Here is a 12,861-nt window from a genome sequence, read left to right on the forward strand (position 1 = left end):
TTCTTCGGGGTCCTCAGAGCAGGTCGTGCCTGTACGTGTTTGTTCCTGTGGCTCCCAGAACTCCGTCTCCAAAACCCTCACCCTCATCCTCATCTTCAGAGTCTTAAGCCTGATTTCCCGGAAAGGTCTCTCAAAGCTCAGGTGAACGTCTCCGGAAGCGAGACCTTGCTCCCTGATGCCCGGAATTCCTAGGGCCCCACACAGTCTTCTGCTTTGCCTTCCTGACCATCTGCTGCTTTGCCTTGGTCTGTGAGGAGACTCCATCCTCTGGAGGCAGGACTATGGCTGCCTGTGTGTCTGGCTCTCCCATGCACCCTGAGGAGAATGGCATTCTGGGTCTCAGATCCTGGCCCCAGGACACGGAGCCCTGTCACCCCCCCTACCACAGACCCACTCCGGGGTCCCAAAGGTAACTTTTTAAGCAGAATTCAGCACGCAGACAAGCTCTGTCTTGACAAGTGTTTGTTTCACAGGACTTTAAAAAAGATTTAAATTAGGAGCCAATGCTGATATTTTTGGAGGTTTAAAATAAAAATCTCAATTTCCAATTTCTCTTGAAAACTCAGAAGATTTGACTATCTTTGGCCCACATTTCCACTTGCAATAATAGGCTAGTGCCAAGCAGCAAATGCCATCTTTGTGGGGCAGGCCTGCTCTAGTTTGCCGTGGTCCCACCTTGCCCTCTTTGGGCACTGATGAGACCTGCCTGACTCTTGCAGGTTTTCAGGTTTGTGATCCTTGCATTGTGTCCACAGACAAGGATGGTCCAAGCTCTTGGAGTGTCCACCTCCATTGGACCTCCGTGGAGAGCCCATCTCTCACGGAGCCTTTGTTACTGCCTCAGGTGCAGATGTCTAAGGAGTCCCCTCCAAGGTCCATGGGACTAGGCTGGAGATGGAAAGGGAAATTAAGCCCGAGCCAGCATCTGTGGGCTCCTACCCCTAGAACATGACGTAATGCCTCGCAGATAGTTGGTGCCTAATATTTGACGAACTGAATAGTAAATGATTGGTAAATAGCAACTGAATAAACTAATGGTGAAGGGAGAATGGTTGCGAGAAGCATGAAATGCCTGTGATGATCTGGATGTGGTTGCTCGGGACCTCAGCTTGCTCAGGATCACCACTATTAGGACACTGCTCAAATGGGAGTATGTTATGGGGACCCCTCCCCGAGGAACCCCAGAGGCTGTGGACAGGAGTACACCCAGCATGGTTCCTTGACCCCAGACCTGCAGACTCCGGGATGATGAAGACACCCAGATCTGGAATAGGCGATGTCTTCCAGAACCGGGGTCTTACAGAAGGAACAAACACAACCTTTTAGGTAAATATCCTCAAATTTACAAACAAGAGACCTGGCATATCTGAGTAACTGCTCAAGATCACACAGGCTTGGAGTGGCTCCAGACCTTTGTTTTTTACAATATAGCAGTTAGCATAAAGGTTAAACAGAGGTCTAACCCTCTGGAGGCCTGAAACCCTTACTCTTTCTACATTTCATACAGTGTAGTGGCTATAGAATACAAACCCTGCAGCTAGACTTCCTGAGTTGGAATTCGGGCTCTGCAGTATCTTAAAACATGCAAAGTTGCCCTAACTGGTTTGGTTCAGCGAATAGAGCATCGACCTGCAGACTCAGGGGTTCCAGGTTTGATTCAAACCAAGGGCATGTACCTTGGTTGTGGGCACATCCCCAGCGCGGAGTGTGCAAGAGGCAGCTGATCGATGTTTCTCTCTCATCAATGTTTCTAACTATCATCCTTCCTCTCTGTAAAAAATCAATAAAATATATTTGAAAACAAACATGCCAAGTACTTAGAAGAGTGCCTGACTCTGAGCAAATGTCCCCCATCTATGATGGGTAACATTCCTACTTCATCATCCGCTACGTCTATAGACTGCCCTGTTTCTGGAAGCCAGTCCTGCAACCCCTGTTTGCACCTCTGTCTCCCATACGGAGTCCCTACCATGTGGTATTATCCATGGCTGCATTCTGTCCATCCAGCTGCAGCGTGTCCCTCCCTGGCCTTAGTCAGGCTGTGCCTCCCTTGGCTGGGTCTGGAGGAGGCCCGCCTCCCTCCCCCTCCACCCTCCCCACGCCAGGGCTGTCTCTGTGACCTTGGCCATCTTCCTCTACATTTGGAAAGATTTTCCGTGGCCTCCCTAATCACATCCCCCAAGATGAGGTGGCTTCCATCGTCCACATGCTTTCAGCCACAGCCACCAGCCTCTCGGGTTTTTCTAAAGCGACAGCAAATGGCTCTTTTGCCATTTCCCCTTAACCACAATGTACCCACGAGAGCCAGGACCAGCTTCTCCCAGCACAGACTCGCCCTGGAGTGGTCTCCAAACTACGGCACTCTGCTAACCAACCACCGCATCGCTGCCACTCTGCACCGTTCAGGTACCAACGGGACCTGGAAGATGATGCAGATAACATTGCGCCTGACCTTGGAAAGCTTCCATTCCACCTTGCTGAGACTCTGAAACTGAAGATCCCGGCTTAGCATATATATAACCCAAGGAATGACTGGGCCAGGCAGAAAACAGCTGGGTAGGTGCCATCTAGACTCAGGCACCAGGCCTAACAATCTTTCCCCTCCGATTTGTGAATAATTCTATTTTAAAAAATATTTTAAGGGAACTTGTAAAACCCGTGCTAGCTATATGGGCAAGCCTTCTTTATTATTGAAAAGCATATGTATACGTCAGCAATTTCCTTTTTCGTTTGTTTCTCTCTGTTGGAGAATAGTTTGTAGTGATAGGTAATATCCCTAGAGAGATTCCATGAGCTAGGTATTGTGTTAAATTCTTCTCTCTCTCTCTCTCTCTCCCCCTCTCTCTCCCTCTCTCTCTCTCTCTCTGTCTTTAGAACAAACACCTTTAATAAGGAGCGAGGAGAGGAGGGAAGAAGGCTTGTTTGCCTTCCCAGGCCTCGCGTTTCCTCAGAACTGCAGCTCCTCGCCCTCCGGCACAAAGCCATCGCTGAGCCACGTGGCCTGGTCTTGAAGTGACCCACGCAAGACGCGTGCCCTGCTGGGCTACTCCTCCACAGGACTGCTGATTTGGGCATTCTTTTTCCTTTCATCATATTTCTTCTGAATTTTCTTTGATCATTTTTTTTTTTGTTTAAAATCTCTTCCTCTTCAAGAGTCAGCTTGAGCCCTAACTGGTTTGGCTCAGTGGTTGGAGTGTCCGCCTGCAGACTGAAAGGTCCCAGGTTTGATTCCAGTCAAGGGCATGTACCTTGGTTGCGGGCACATCCCTGGCGGGGGGTGTGCAGGAGGCAGCTGATTAATATTTCTCTCTTATCAATGTTTCTAACTCTCTATCCCTCTCCCTTCCTGTCTGTAAAAATTAATAAAATATTGCCGAAACCGGTTTGGCTCAATGGATAGAGCGTCGGCTTGGGGACTGAAAGGTCCCGGGTTCGATTCCGGTCAAGGGCATGTACCTTGGTTGCGCGCATATCCCCAGTAGGGGGTGTGCAGGAGGCGGCCAATCGATGAATCTCTCTCATCGACATTTCTAACTCTCTATCTCTCTCCCTTCCTCTCTGTACAGAATCAATAAAATATATTTTTTAAAAATTAATAAAATATATATTTTAAAAAAAGAGAGAGAGAGTCAGGTAGATCCCTTTCTTGTGGCCAGGCCTGTGTCTCGTGGGACTCAGACCTCTGTGGGTAGCGTGTGCTGTCAATGAGCACTATGCAGGTCTTCACCGGGTGTTGGCGCGGCCCACTTCGTAGTCAGATGCTTTGTAGACAACATCGATCATCTTTGTTTTGCACATACAACCCTCTGAAGTTGCCCACATCCAGCCTCAAGACTCTGCATTCTTCTTCTTCTTCTTCTTCTTCTTCTTCTTCTTCTTCTTCTTAATGAAGGAGCTTGAGTTTTATTTTTTTAATTTTAATTTTTTAATATTTTTTATTGATTTTACAGAGATGAAGAGGGATAGAGAGTTAGAAAAATCGATGACAGAGAAACATGGATCAGCTGCCTCCTGCACACCTCCTACTGGGAATGTGCCTGCAAACAATGTACATGCCCTTGACTGGTATCGAACCTGGGACCCTTCAGTCCACAGGCCGACGCTCTATCCACTGAGCCAAACCAGCTAGGACTCCAAGTACTTCTTGTTGCTCCCCCCACAGACTCTGTACACGGTGGATGGGGGCGAGGGAGAAGGCAACCTTACTGCCGGCAGCAGGCTTCCCAGCTCACGTTCTGGCTTCTGTGGTAAGGCTTTCTCTTGCCACCCCGCCACCCCCAGGTCTTGCACGCTTGTGCCAGTTACCCTGAGAGATGCCCGTGGCTTGCCAGCTGGAAAGGGTATACACTCTCTTAATCCTCAACCAGTCTTATGAAAGAGGTACAGTTATCACTCCCACTTCACTGCGAGGGACCTGAGGCGTAGAGTTTCAATAACTTGCCCAAAGTCACACAGCCAATAAGTGGTGGGTCTCAGCCTTGCCACTTTGAATTGTTCCTTCATCCTTTGTTCCTGAATGAGTTTCCCCCAACAACTCTCTCTTCTTATGCTTTCCAGCCATCGGTTAGCAAATCATTTGGATTTTACTCATAACGGTGCTGTAAGCCGCTATTAGATGTGGGGGTAAAGTGTTGGGAGCATATGGTCATATTTATTTGTAAAGAGATATTCCTGTGCAAAGTCTCATCAAAAGTACCCTTTCCCTGCCCTCTGCACTCATTTTGACACTGACATAGCACTGTGGTCCTTTAGGAACATCAGATACACGTCAACTAGCTCCCACCCACAAACAAACCTCGTGCTCCCCCCCCCCCCCCCCCCGTTCCATCTGGGGGCAAAAGCACCGCCTCCCACCCAGTTTCAAAGGCCCGGAGCCTGCAGGAGTCATCCGTGGCACCTCCCTCTCCTTCCCAGCCTCCACCCATGTCTAACCCATCGCCACAGCCTGACTGTCATTCCCCTCCTCCCACAGCAGCCCAGCCTGGCCTCCGCAGCCCTTTGGCCCTTCCCATCCCCCCGCCCCTCGCCCCCAGACTTCCCCACGCCCCGGCCACAGGGGTCTTTCCAAAACAGATCGCGTCATATCATTCTCCAGATTAAACCCTCCTGCGGCCCCTGCCATCCAAATCTGAAACAGACAACTGAGGCTGCCTCAGCCAGGGGGCTCCTGGCCCCCAATCTCACTCCTGAGCCTGCGAGGTTCCCTCCCTCCCTCCCTCCCTCCCTCCCAAGCCCAGCTTGTCAAGGGAGTGGCTCCCGTGAGGCCTGTCTTCCGGACTAGGCTAGGGTGGGGACGGCTGCATTGGGTCCCACTGTTTCCCCACAGCCTGGCGGGGTAAGGCCCATGGCAGGCCCTCAGTAACAATCACCAAACGATGGCTAAATAAATGACTGGCCGAGAAATGAAGCCTTGCCTGTGCCTCCTTAGCTCTGCAGTCCGACCGCTTTGCCACAGGGTCATGGTGCTGGAAAACCACTTCCTGTAGCCACACTGTGTGCCAGGCCCTGTGGCTGCCCTCAGACTCACTCCTTCCGGCCCAGTTTGCCTATTTTCAGGAGCCTCTTTGAAGTTCCCTTGGTCTCCGAGTCTCCAGTGTTTGCGGGGTTTGTGATTTGTGTACATTTTCACTATAAAATTTACTGACTTGATGAATGCAGTGACTGGATTCCGAGTTACGGGTTTGACAGGCAGAGCCTTTGAAATCTGGAGACATAAAATTTACAGTTCTGGCTCTGGCAGACCAGATGGCTTCTCCAAGAAGTCAGAGCCTGTGGCCCGGGAACCTCAGTCTTTTCGCGGCTACTATAAAGATGGGGGATTTAGTTCAAGGCAAAGCCTGGGCTTTCCCGGCCGCTGTGGCACCTCCCCCGCTCCCCCTACAAATCTGGTGACGTTTCAGTGAAATCTGACTTCATTTAGATAAGCTTGGTTGAGAGAGACACGATAGACTAGGTGGTCCCCTCCTGCAATCCCCCCAGGGCAGGCATCCATCATGCAAATATTTCTTATTCAAGCACCTCCATTAAGCCAGACTTAATGCTGGGGATATGGCAGCAAACCACAGACAGGTAATGTTTGGTTGAGCAGTGGCCATGCTAGGCCTTAATGAATAAATAACATTAGAATTGATTGGCGTGATTGAACTGACCTGTTTTATGTCTGTTTCCTCAACTAAATTGTAATCACCTTTGGCCCCGTGACTGTTCATGGTCTCTGAGTCCCCAGCACCCCCGGGTGCAGAGCGGCCACTCAGCCAACGCCGGCTTTGTTCCGAGGCCGGGAGGGGTGGGTGCCGGGATGGGTTGCTCCGGGGGCGGGCCAGGGATGTGCCGGCTGGGGGCAGCAAGCTGGACAAGCAGGTCCACCCACTGACAGGACTGACACCCTCACCGGAGGCGCAGAGAGATGGGTTCCGGGAGGCAGCTGTCCTGGTGGGAGGGGCAGGCTGGGTGAGGGGTTGGGTGGAGGGAAGGGGCTTCTCAGAGGACCTTGTGGGGCATCCTAAGAGGGCCGAGCCCACAGGAAGCGGAGGGGAACGTGGAAGTTTTAGGAATGCAGAATATGGGATCCGGAAGGGTATCCATTAGGGAGGGATCTGCCTCTCAGCTAAGACTGAGAAGCCAGCCTGGACCCCCCCCCCCCCTTTTTTTTCTTTATTGATTTGAAAGAGAAACTTCTGTTGGTTGCCTCCTGCTTCAATGGGGGAGGAGGAAGCGGCAGTTCGAATCCCACATGTAGCACGTGCCCTGACTAGGCATCAACCCAAGAGGCTTCACCAACTGAGCCGCTCGCTCGGCCAGGGCCCTTTGACTCTGGGGGGCGTAACAGCCTCGCTATAAGTTAGCTTCGCCCTTTGACTCTGGGGGGCGTAACAGCCTCGCTATAAGTTAGCTTCGCCGACGGACGGCAGGCTCCGAGGCGCCCACCCCAGGCCTCGCTCCAGGGCTCAGGAGTCCTGGGCCCGAGGCGCTAGCCCCTGCGGATGTGTGTGACAAGGTGGGGAGAGCAGAAAAACTGCAGCGTGAAGCTCTGCGGTTGGCCCCTCAGGGTCAGCGAACGGGGTTGGGGGGTGTGGGGCATAGAGGGGGGTGTGGCGGGGTTCCGAGCATCTGGGTATCTCCCCACAGAAGACTGAGGGGGCCCACTTACCTTCCAGTGAGAATGGCTTCCTTCCCTCCTCCCCGGGAGGGAGGTGCCCCGCGGAGACGGAGACCTCGAAGCCCAGCCTGCTTCCCTCCCTCTGTCCATGGCCCCCGGGAGGTGGGGGCAGGGAGAGCCCGGTGAGAGGGGCTGTGCTCCTGGGCCTGACTGTGGAGGTGGGGATGCTTCAGGCCGAAGTGTGGCCAGCTCCGCCGCTGGAAGCAGTCTCAGCGCTGGGGAGCAGATCCCTGTTTTCTTTTTTTTTATTTTAAATATATTTTTTATTGATTTTTATACAGAGAGGAAGGGAGAGAGATAGAGTTAGAAACACCGATGAGAGTCATCGATCAGCTGCCTCTTGCACACCCCCTACTGGGGATATGCCCGCAACCAAGGTACATGCCCTTGACCGGAATCGAACCCGGGACCCTTAAGTCCCCAAGCCGACGCTCTATCCATTGAGCCAAACCGGTCCTGGCCAGATCCCTGTTTTCTCAGGCAGCTACAGTCATATCACGTTCACATACCTCCAGCCTTAATTAGCAACCTTGCAATGGCCCAGCCCCACCCTTCCACTCCGGGTCAACAGACCACACCCTTCCCCTCCGGGCGGCAGTGGGAGTCTGGGAAGAAAGGAAGGCCGGGGCAGGCTGCGGGCTCTTTATGAAAGGACACAGAGTCTCATCTCACCAGCCTTTTCGCATTTCAGAGTCCTCCTCCCCTTATTTTAAATCTTAATTCCTCTTATAATAAATTCAATTAAGCAATTTTACTTCACCAAGTAAAGGGACCTGCTGCATACTCGATCCTGTCCATCCCGGCAGCATCAGAGGGTGGGAGTGGGGTGGAGGAGGGAGTAGGAGACTTCGTTACCCCATTTCCATAAATAGAGCCAGCGCTTGGGGTGGGGCGCCAGGTTGTCCTGAAGACACTGGGCTTTGCAGAGGCTGCCTCTTGGGAGCCCAGGCGATGTGCCAGGGGGACTCTCAGGGCAGCCCGGGCCGGGCCGGCCCCGGAGCCAGCTTATCTCCCGCAGGCAGCTGCGAGCGCGTGCTTCTGGCCTTTGCTCCTGCAGCACGCCTAGCGGCCTGCCTGCCGTGTGCGCCGCGTCTGCTTCCGGGGGCACAAGGAAACAGGTGTGTTTGATGGACAGATGTCCATCTCTGGGGTTCAGAGAGCCCCAATCTTCTCTTCTTCTCCCTTCCTTCCTCCCTCCCTCCCTTCCTTCCTTCCTTCCTTCCCTCCCTCCCTCCCTCCCTTCCTCTAGCGATGGCCAGGGCAGCCCCCTGTCCTTCCTCCACCGACCGCTCTCCTCTGAGGAGGAAGGTGGTGCTGGGCCGGGATATCCTGAGCCAGACACATTATTCCTCTTTACAGGAAACTCCCATGTACCCCTCCCACCCTGACCCTCCCACGGGTTCCAGGGCAGAGCCGTGCCAGGGTGCCTGGCAGCACAGGTGGGAACACACTGTCCGTCTGTCTCTCGGGCGGCTCTGCGCTCGCTCAGTGCGGTCGCCCAGCCCCGGCCCAGGGCACGGCTCTTATCTCGTTTGTAAAGGTTTGTGGGCCGTGAGGCTGATGGGCCCGGGGGCAGGGAAGCAGCAGGGTGCTCACTCTTGCCATCTGACTTTTCTCCCTTGCTGGAAATCAGCTCATGCAGCTGGCCCCGAGGCTGGCACGCCACCTCTGCCCTGGGTCACCTCTGGTGGCATTATTCTCAAAAATATAGGTGCACAACTACTTAGAAAAAACAGTTTGGAATTACTTAGTAAATTTGATCAGGTGTATACCCTGTGACACAGAACTTCCACTCCTGGGAACGGGCCTGGAGAAACTCGGGCACACATAAACCAGAAGAAATAGTGTTTTGGCCGAAACCGGTTTGGCTCAGTGGATAGAGCGTCGGCTTGGGGACTGAAAGGTCCCGGGTTCGATTCCGGTCAAGGGCATGTACCTTGGTTGTGGGCATATCCCCAGTAGGGGGTGTGCAAGAGGCAGCTGATCAATGACTCTCTCTCATCGATGTTTCTAACTCTCTATCTCTCTCTCTCTTACTCTCTGTATAAAATCAATAAAATATATTAAAAAAAAAAAAAAGAAATAGTGTTTTGGAGTGGCCCCAAACCTGGAGCCACCCACCTGCCCACGAGCGCTGGGACGGGTGTTAAACTGCAGCCCTTCTGCAGAACGGAATGCTATACAAGAAGAGAAGTTTTCCCAATTGCAGCTCTGCTCATTAATATGAAGAAGTCTTTAAAACCTGTACAGTGATGACCCCAGGAAACAGGACATGAAAGAATATATTAAGTCTGAGTCCAATGGAGAAAATTTAAAAACAGGCAATCTAGGCAATATTGTTTAGGGGTATACACAAAGGTAGGAAGCCATGAAGAAAAGTGAGGAGAGGATTTTCACTAAACTCAGGATGCTGTTTCCTTTGGGGGAATGTGTCAGGGAGGGGAACACGAGCTGCTAAGGTAGTGGGAATGTTCTCACTGACCTGGGCTGGGTCCATAGGAATGTATTACCGTTCTCTGCAGTGCAGATGCCTCGTACATACTCTTGTGTATACACCACACATCCAGCACCCCCCATTCCTGTCCTCACAGTTCCTTTCTGTTCCTGAGCGGGGGAGAGGAATCTGGGGGGTGAGGCCCCTCTGCAGCTGGGTCCCGGCCACTCCAGGGTGATGGGAAAGCAGGCCAGGCGAGGCCGGCTGGCTCTGCTGCTCCTGCCAACTTCGGGGATTAGGCCGCGGCTCTGGCCCACCTGTTGTTTCACTCATTCAGCATGAACGTCGCCGAGGGCTTTCTGTGAGCCGGGGATGCGGTTGGGAGGACTCGGGTAAGTGAGAAGTGGTCTTTGACCTCAGAGATCTTACCATATACCCAGAGGTGATCACACACGCACAAATAGCCACGATACCGGAAAATGTGAGCTAAGTGACACATGGCAACCCTTCTACTCTTCCCACTAACATTTGTTGAGCATCTGTTATGTGCCCGGAGCCATGCGGGATGGTGAGCACCATAAAGGCGGTTACATCACAATCCTGGCCCTTAAGTTCTTAGGCTGGTCCGGGGCAAACATAAATGAGATAAACCTAGCAGTGGGCAAGCCCACAGATGTAGCTATGGCCAGGGAGATGCAGGAAGGCCCCACGCAGGATGGGCAGGATGGGGATGAGCAGTGGGGAAAGGCTGGAGAAGGACGGCTCCCGACCTGAGCATTATGGGTGAGGAGCCAAGGGCAAGCTGCAGGGCGAGGACTTGCTCTGCAGAGGAATCACTGGGACAAAGGCACAGGAGCAAGAAGCAGCGCTGCGAGTACTCTGCGCAACTGAACCCAAGTCCTCACGGGCCTGGGGAGAGGAGCCGCAGGAGGGGGAGGCTGGGCAGACCAGAGTCCTGTTTGCCTGGCCAGATCTTGGATCTTACAGGTGCCGGGAGCCCCTGAAGTGTTAGGGGGAGCTTGGTAGTTCACTCTGGCTCAGTATAGAGGAAGGGTTGAAGGGCATGGACTGGGAGAAGGAAGGCAAGTTGCCAGACTATTGTGGATTCAAGGAATATTTAGAATAGAGATAGTAAAGTATCAAACAGAATGTCAAATTGCAGCGGGAAGGTTAGAGAGAGGTGGGGAGATAGATCAATCGAAAGACTTGTGTGCATGCAATATAAGCATAACCAATGGACATAAAACTCTGGGGGGTGAGGGCATGTATGGGAGTGGGATATGGGGGGGGGAATGGTAAGATATGTGTACATATACCTTAATAAAAAATGGGGGGGAAAGAGAGAGAGAAATATTCAGACAGGCTGTGTTGGAGAGGTGGATGGTGGGGATGCGAGAGGCCAGCTTCGAAAGCAGCTCTCTGCTGGGGTGCCCGGTGCAGCACACAGGAAGAGGCGGGCTCCCACCTGGAACCAGTGTGGCTCTGAGCGCTGGGCACTGGGGAGCACAAGTGTGGGCAGAGGCAGGGGACAGCCAGGAATGGGGATGGGATGCTGCACCTTCTGGTCCCGGGCTCCCAAATTCTGGCTTGTGGACGGGACTGGTTTGAGAAAGTCAGGAAAATATGGGCCTGTAATGAGCTTCTTATAAGCCAAATGTATGCACTTTAAAGAACCATCCTTAGAAGTGTCTGTAATTAAATCAATAAGTAAGCATATTACTTAGAGGCATGAAGTGAATTACCAAAGGAAGTCTCTTAAAGATTCAAAAGTGGTGAGGGTTTGTTTGTCTGTCTTTGGTGGTGCGTGTGTGTGTGTGTGTGTGGCATTGAAGACAAGGATTTTATTTTTAATTTAAAGGTTTTAAAATAAGCCTTTAAACTATATTTAAAAACTCACCATACAAAATTTTTAAACGCACCGGTGGCCTGTGTTGAGTTTAAGTCCTTTCTTTTTTTAATTACTAAAAAGGCGGACTTCCTTGTATGAAAGAATACAAAGACAGCAGGCTTTTTTCTCCCCTTACTGTTCTCATGGAGCCCCGAGCCGGCAGAGCACCTACCAAAGGCTGAGCGGAGGGTTCTGCGCGCCTGCGACCCCGCGGCCGGCCGGCAGGGGTCAGGCGAGCTCCACGGACGGCCCGCGGAGCCGCCGAACCCGCGAGCCGGGTTAGCGTTTCTGGGCACGCGGTGCCCCGGCAGACGGAGGGCCCCGAACCCCCTTAAACTGGGGGTCACGTCGAACAGCCTCCCGGGTCAAGAGTCCGGGCTCCGCGGGGCAGGATGTGAACTGAGCGCCCCCTCCACGCTGGTTGACACCGGCTCTGGTTCCACCCAGCGTCTGGGCGGGGCCGGCTCGTCTGCGATGTGCTCGCGCGCCCCTGGGCCACTCACCCGCCCCGTCTCTGGGAACGAACAGGGGCTCTTGTGCAACCTTTAATGGGTTTATTTTCCCCTTAAGCTCTTCCACCTCCACCCACCACCACCGTGTGCAACCTTATATTGCCAACAGGGTTGTCAGGAAAATCAAGGAAGTGATATGTCAAAATGAGAGTTGAGCCCTGACTGATTTGGCTCAGTGGGTAGAGCTTCGGCCTGCGATTGAAGGGTCCCAGGTTCAATTTCGGTCAAGGGCATGTTTCTTGGTTGCGGGCACATCCTTAATTAGGAGGCAGCTGATAGATGTTTCTAGCTCTCTATCCCTCTCCCTTCCTCTCTGTAAAAATCAATAAAATATTTTTTTAAAAAAAAAGTTTTGAGAGAGCTGCATCGGTAAGGTACCGCCATTCCTAGGTTCCATGGGTTTGGAATTGGACGCAGGCCTCTGGGAAGCATCCTGTGCCAAAGCCCCGGACAGACCAGTGGTTCTGAAAGGCGGCCTGTGCCTCAGGCTTACCCCTGGAGTTGTGGCTAGGTCTGGAGCCACCCAGGAATCTGTGTTTTACCTTTTTACAGATTGCCAAGCTGCCAAGCTCTCGTAAAGGGTGCGCCCAGACCACAATAGGAGAACCACTCCCTTAGCTTCTACCACCATCCCACAGGGTGGGCAGTGACGGGGAGCTTGGGCCGCGTGTGACTTGCTTGCGGTTGGAGTGGGGTTGGCGGCAGCCCGGGAAGGAGCAGGGCTGGCAGCCGAGGCTGGGGCTGCACGGGGCATTAAACAAGCAGGAGCTCCCACAGCCCCAAAGTGGAAGGGGCCCCCCCCTGCGCTTCCATTCATGACTCATGCCTCACATTTTTTTGGTTTTAGGAGAACAATCACTTTCTTCTT

The sequence above is a fragment of the Pipistrellus hanaki genome (assembly GCF_964339955.1).
Source record: "Pipistrellus hanaki genome assembly, chromosome: 1".
In the NCBI taxonomy this organism is placed as follows: domain Eukaryota; kingdom Metazoa; phylum Chordata; class Mammalia; order Chiroptera; family Vespertilionidae; genus Pipistrellus; species Pipistrellus hanaki.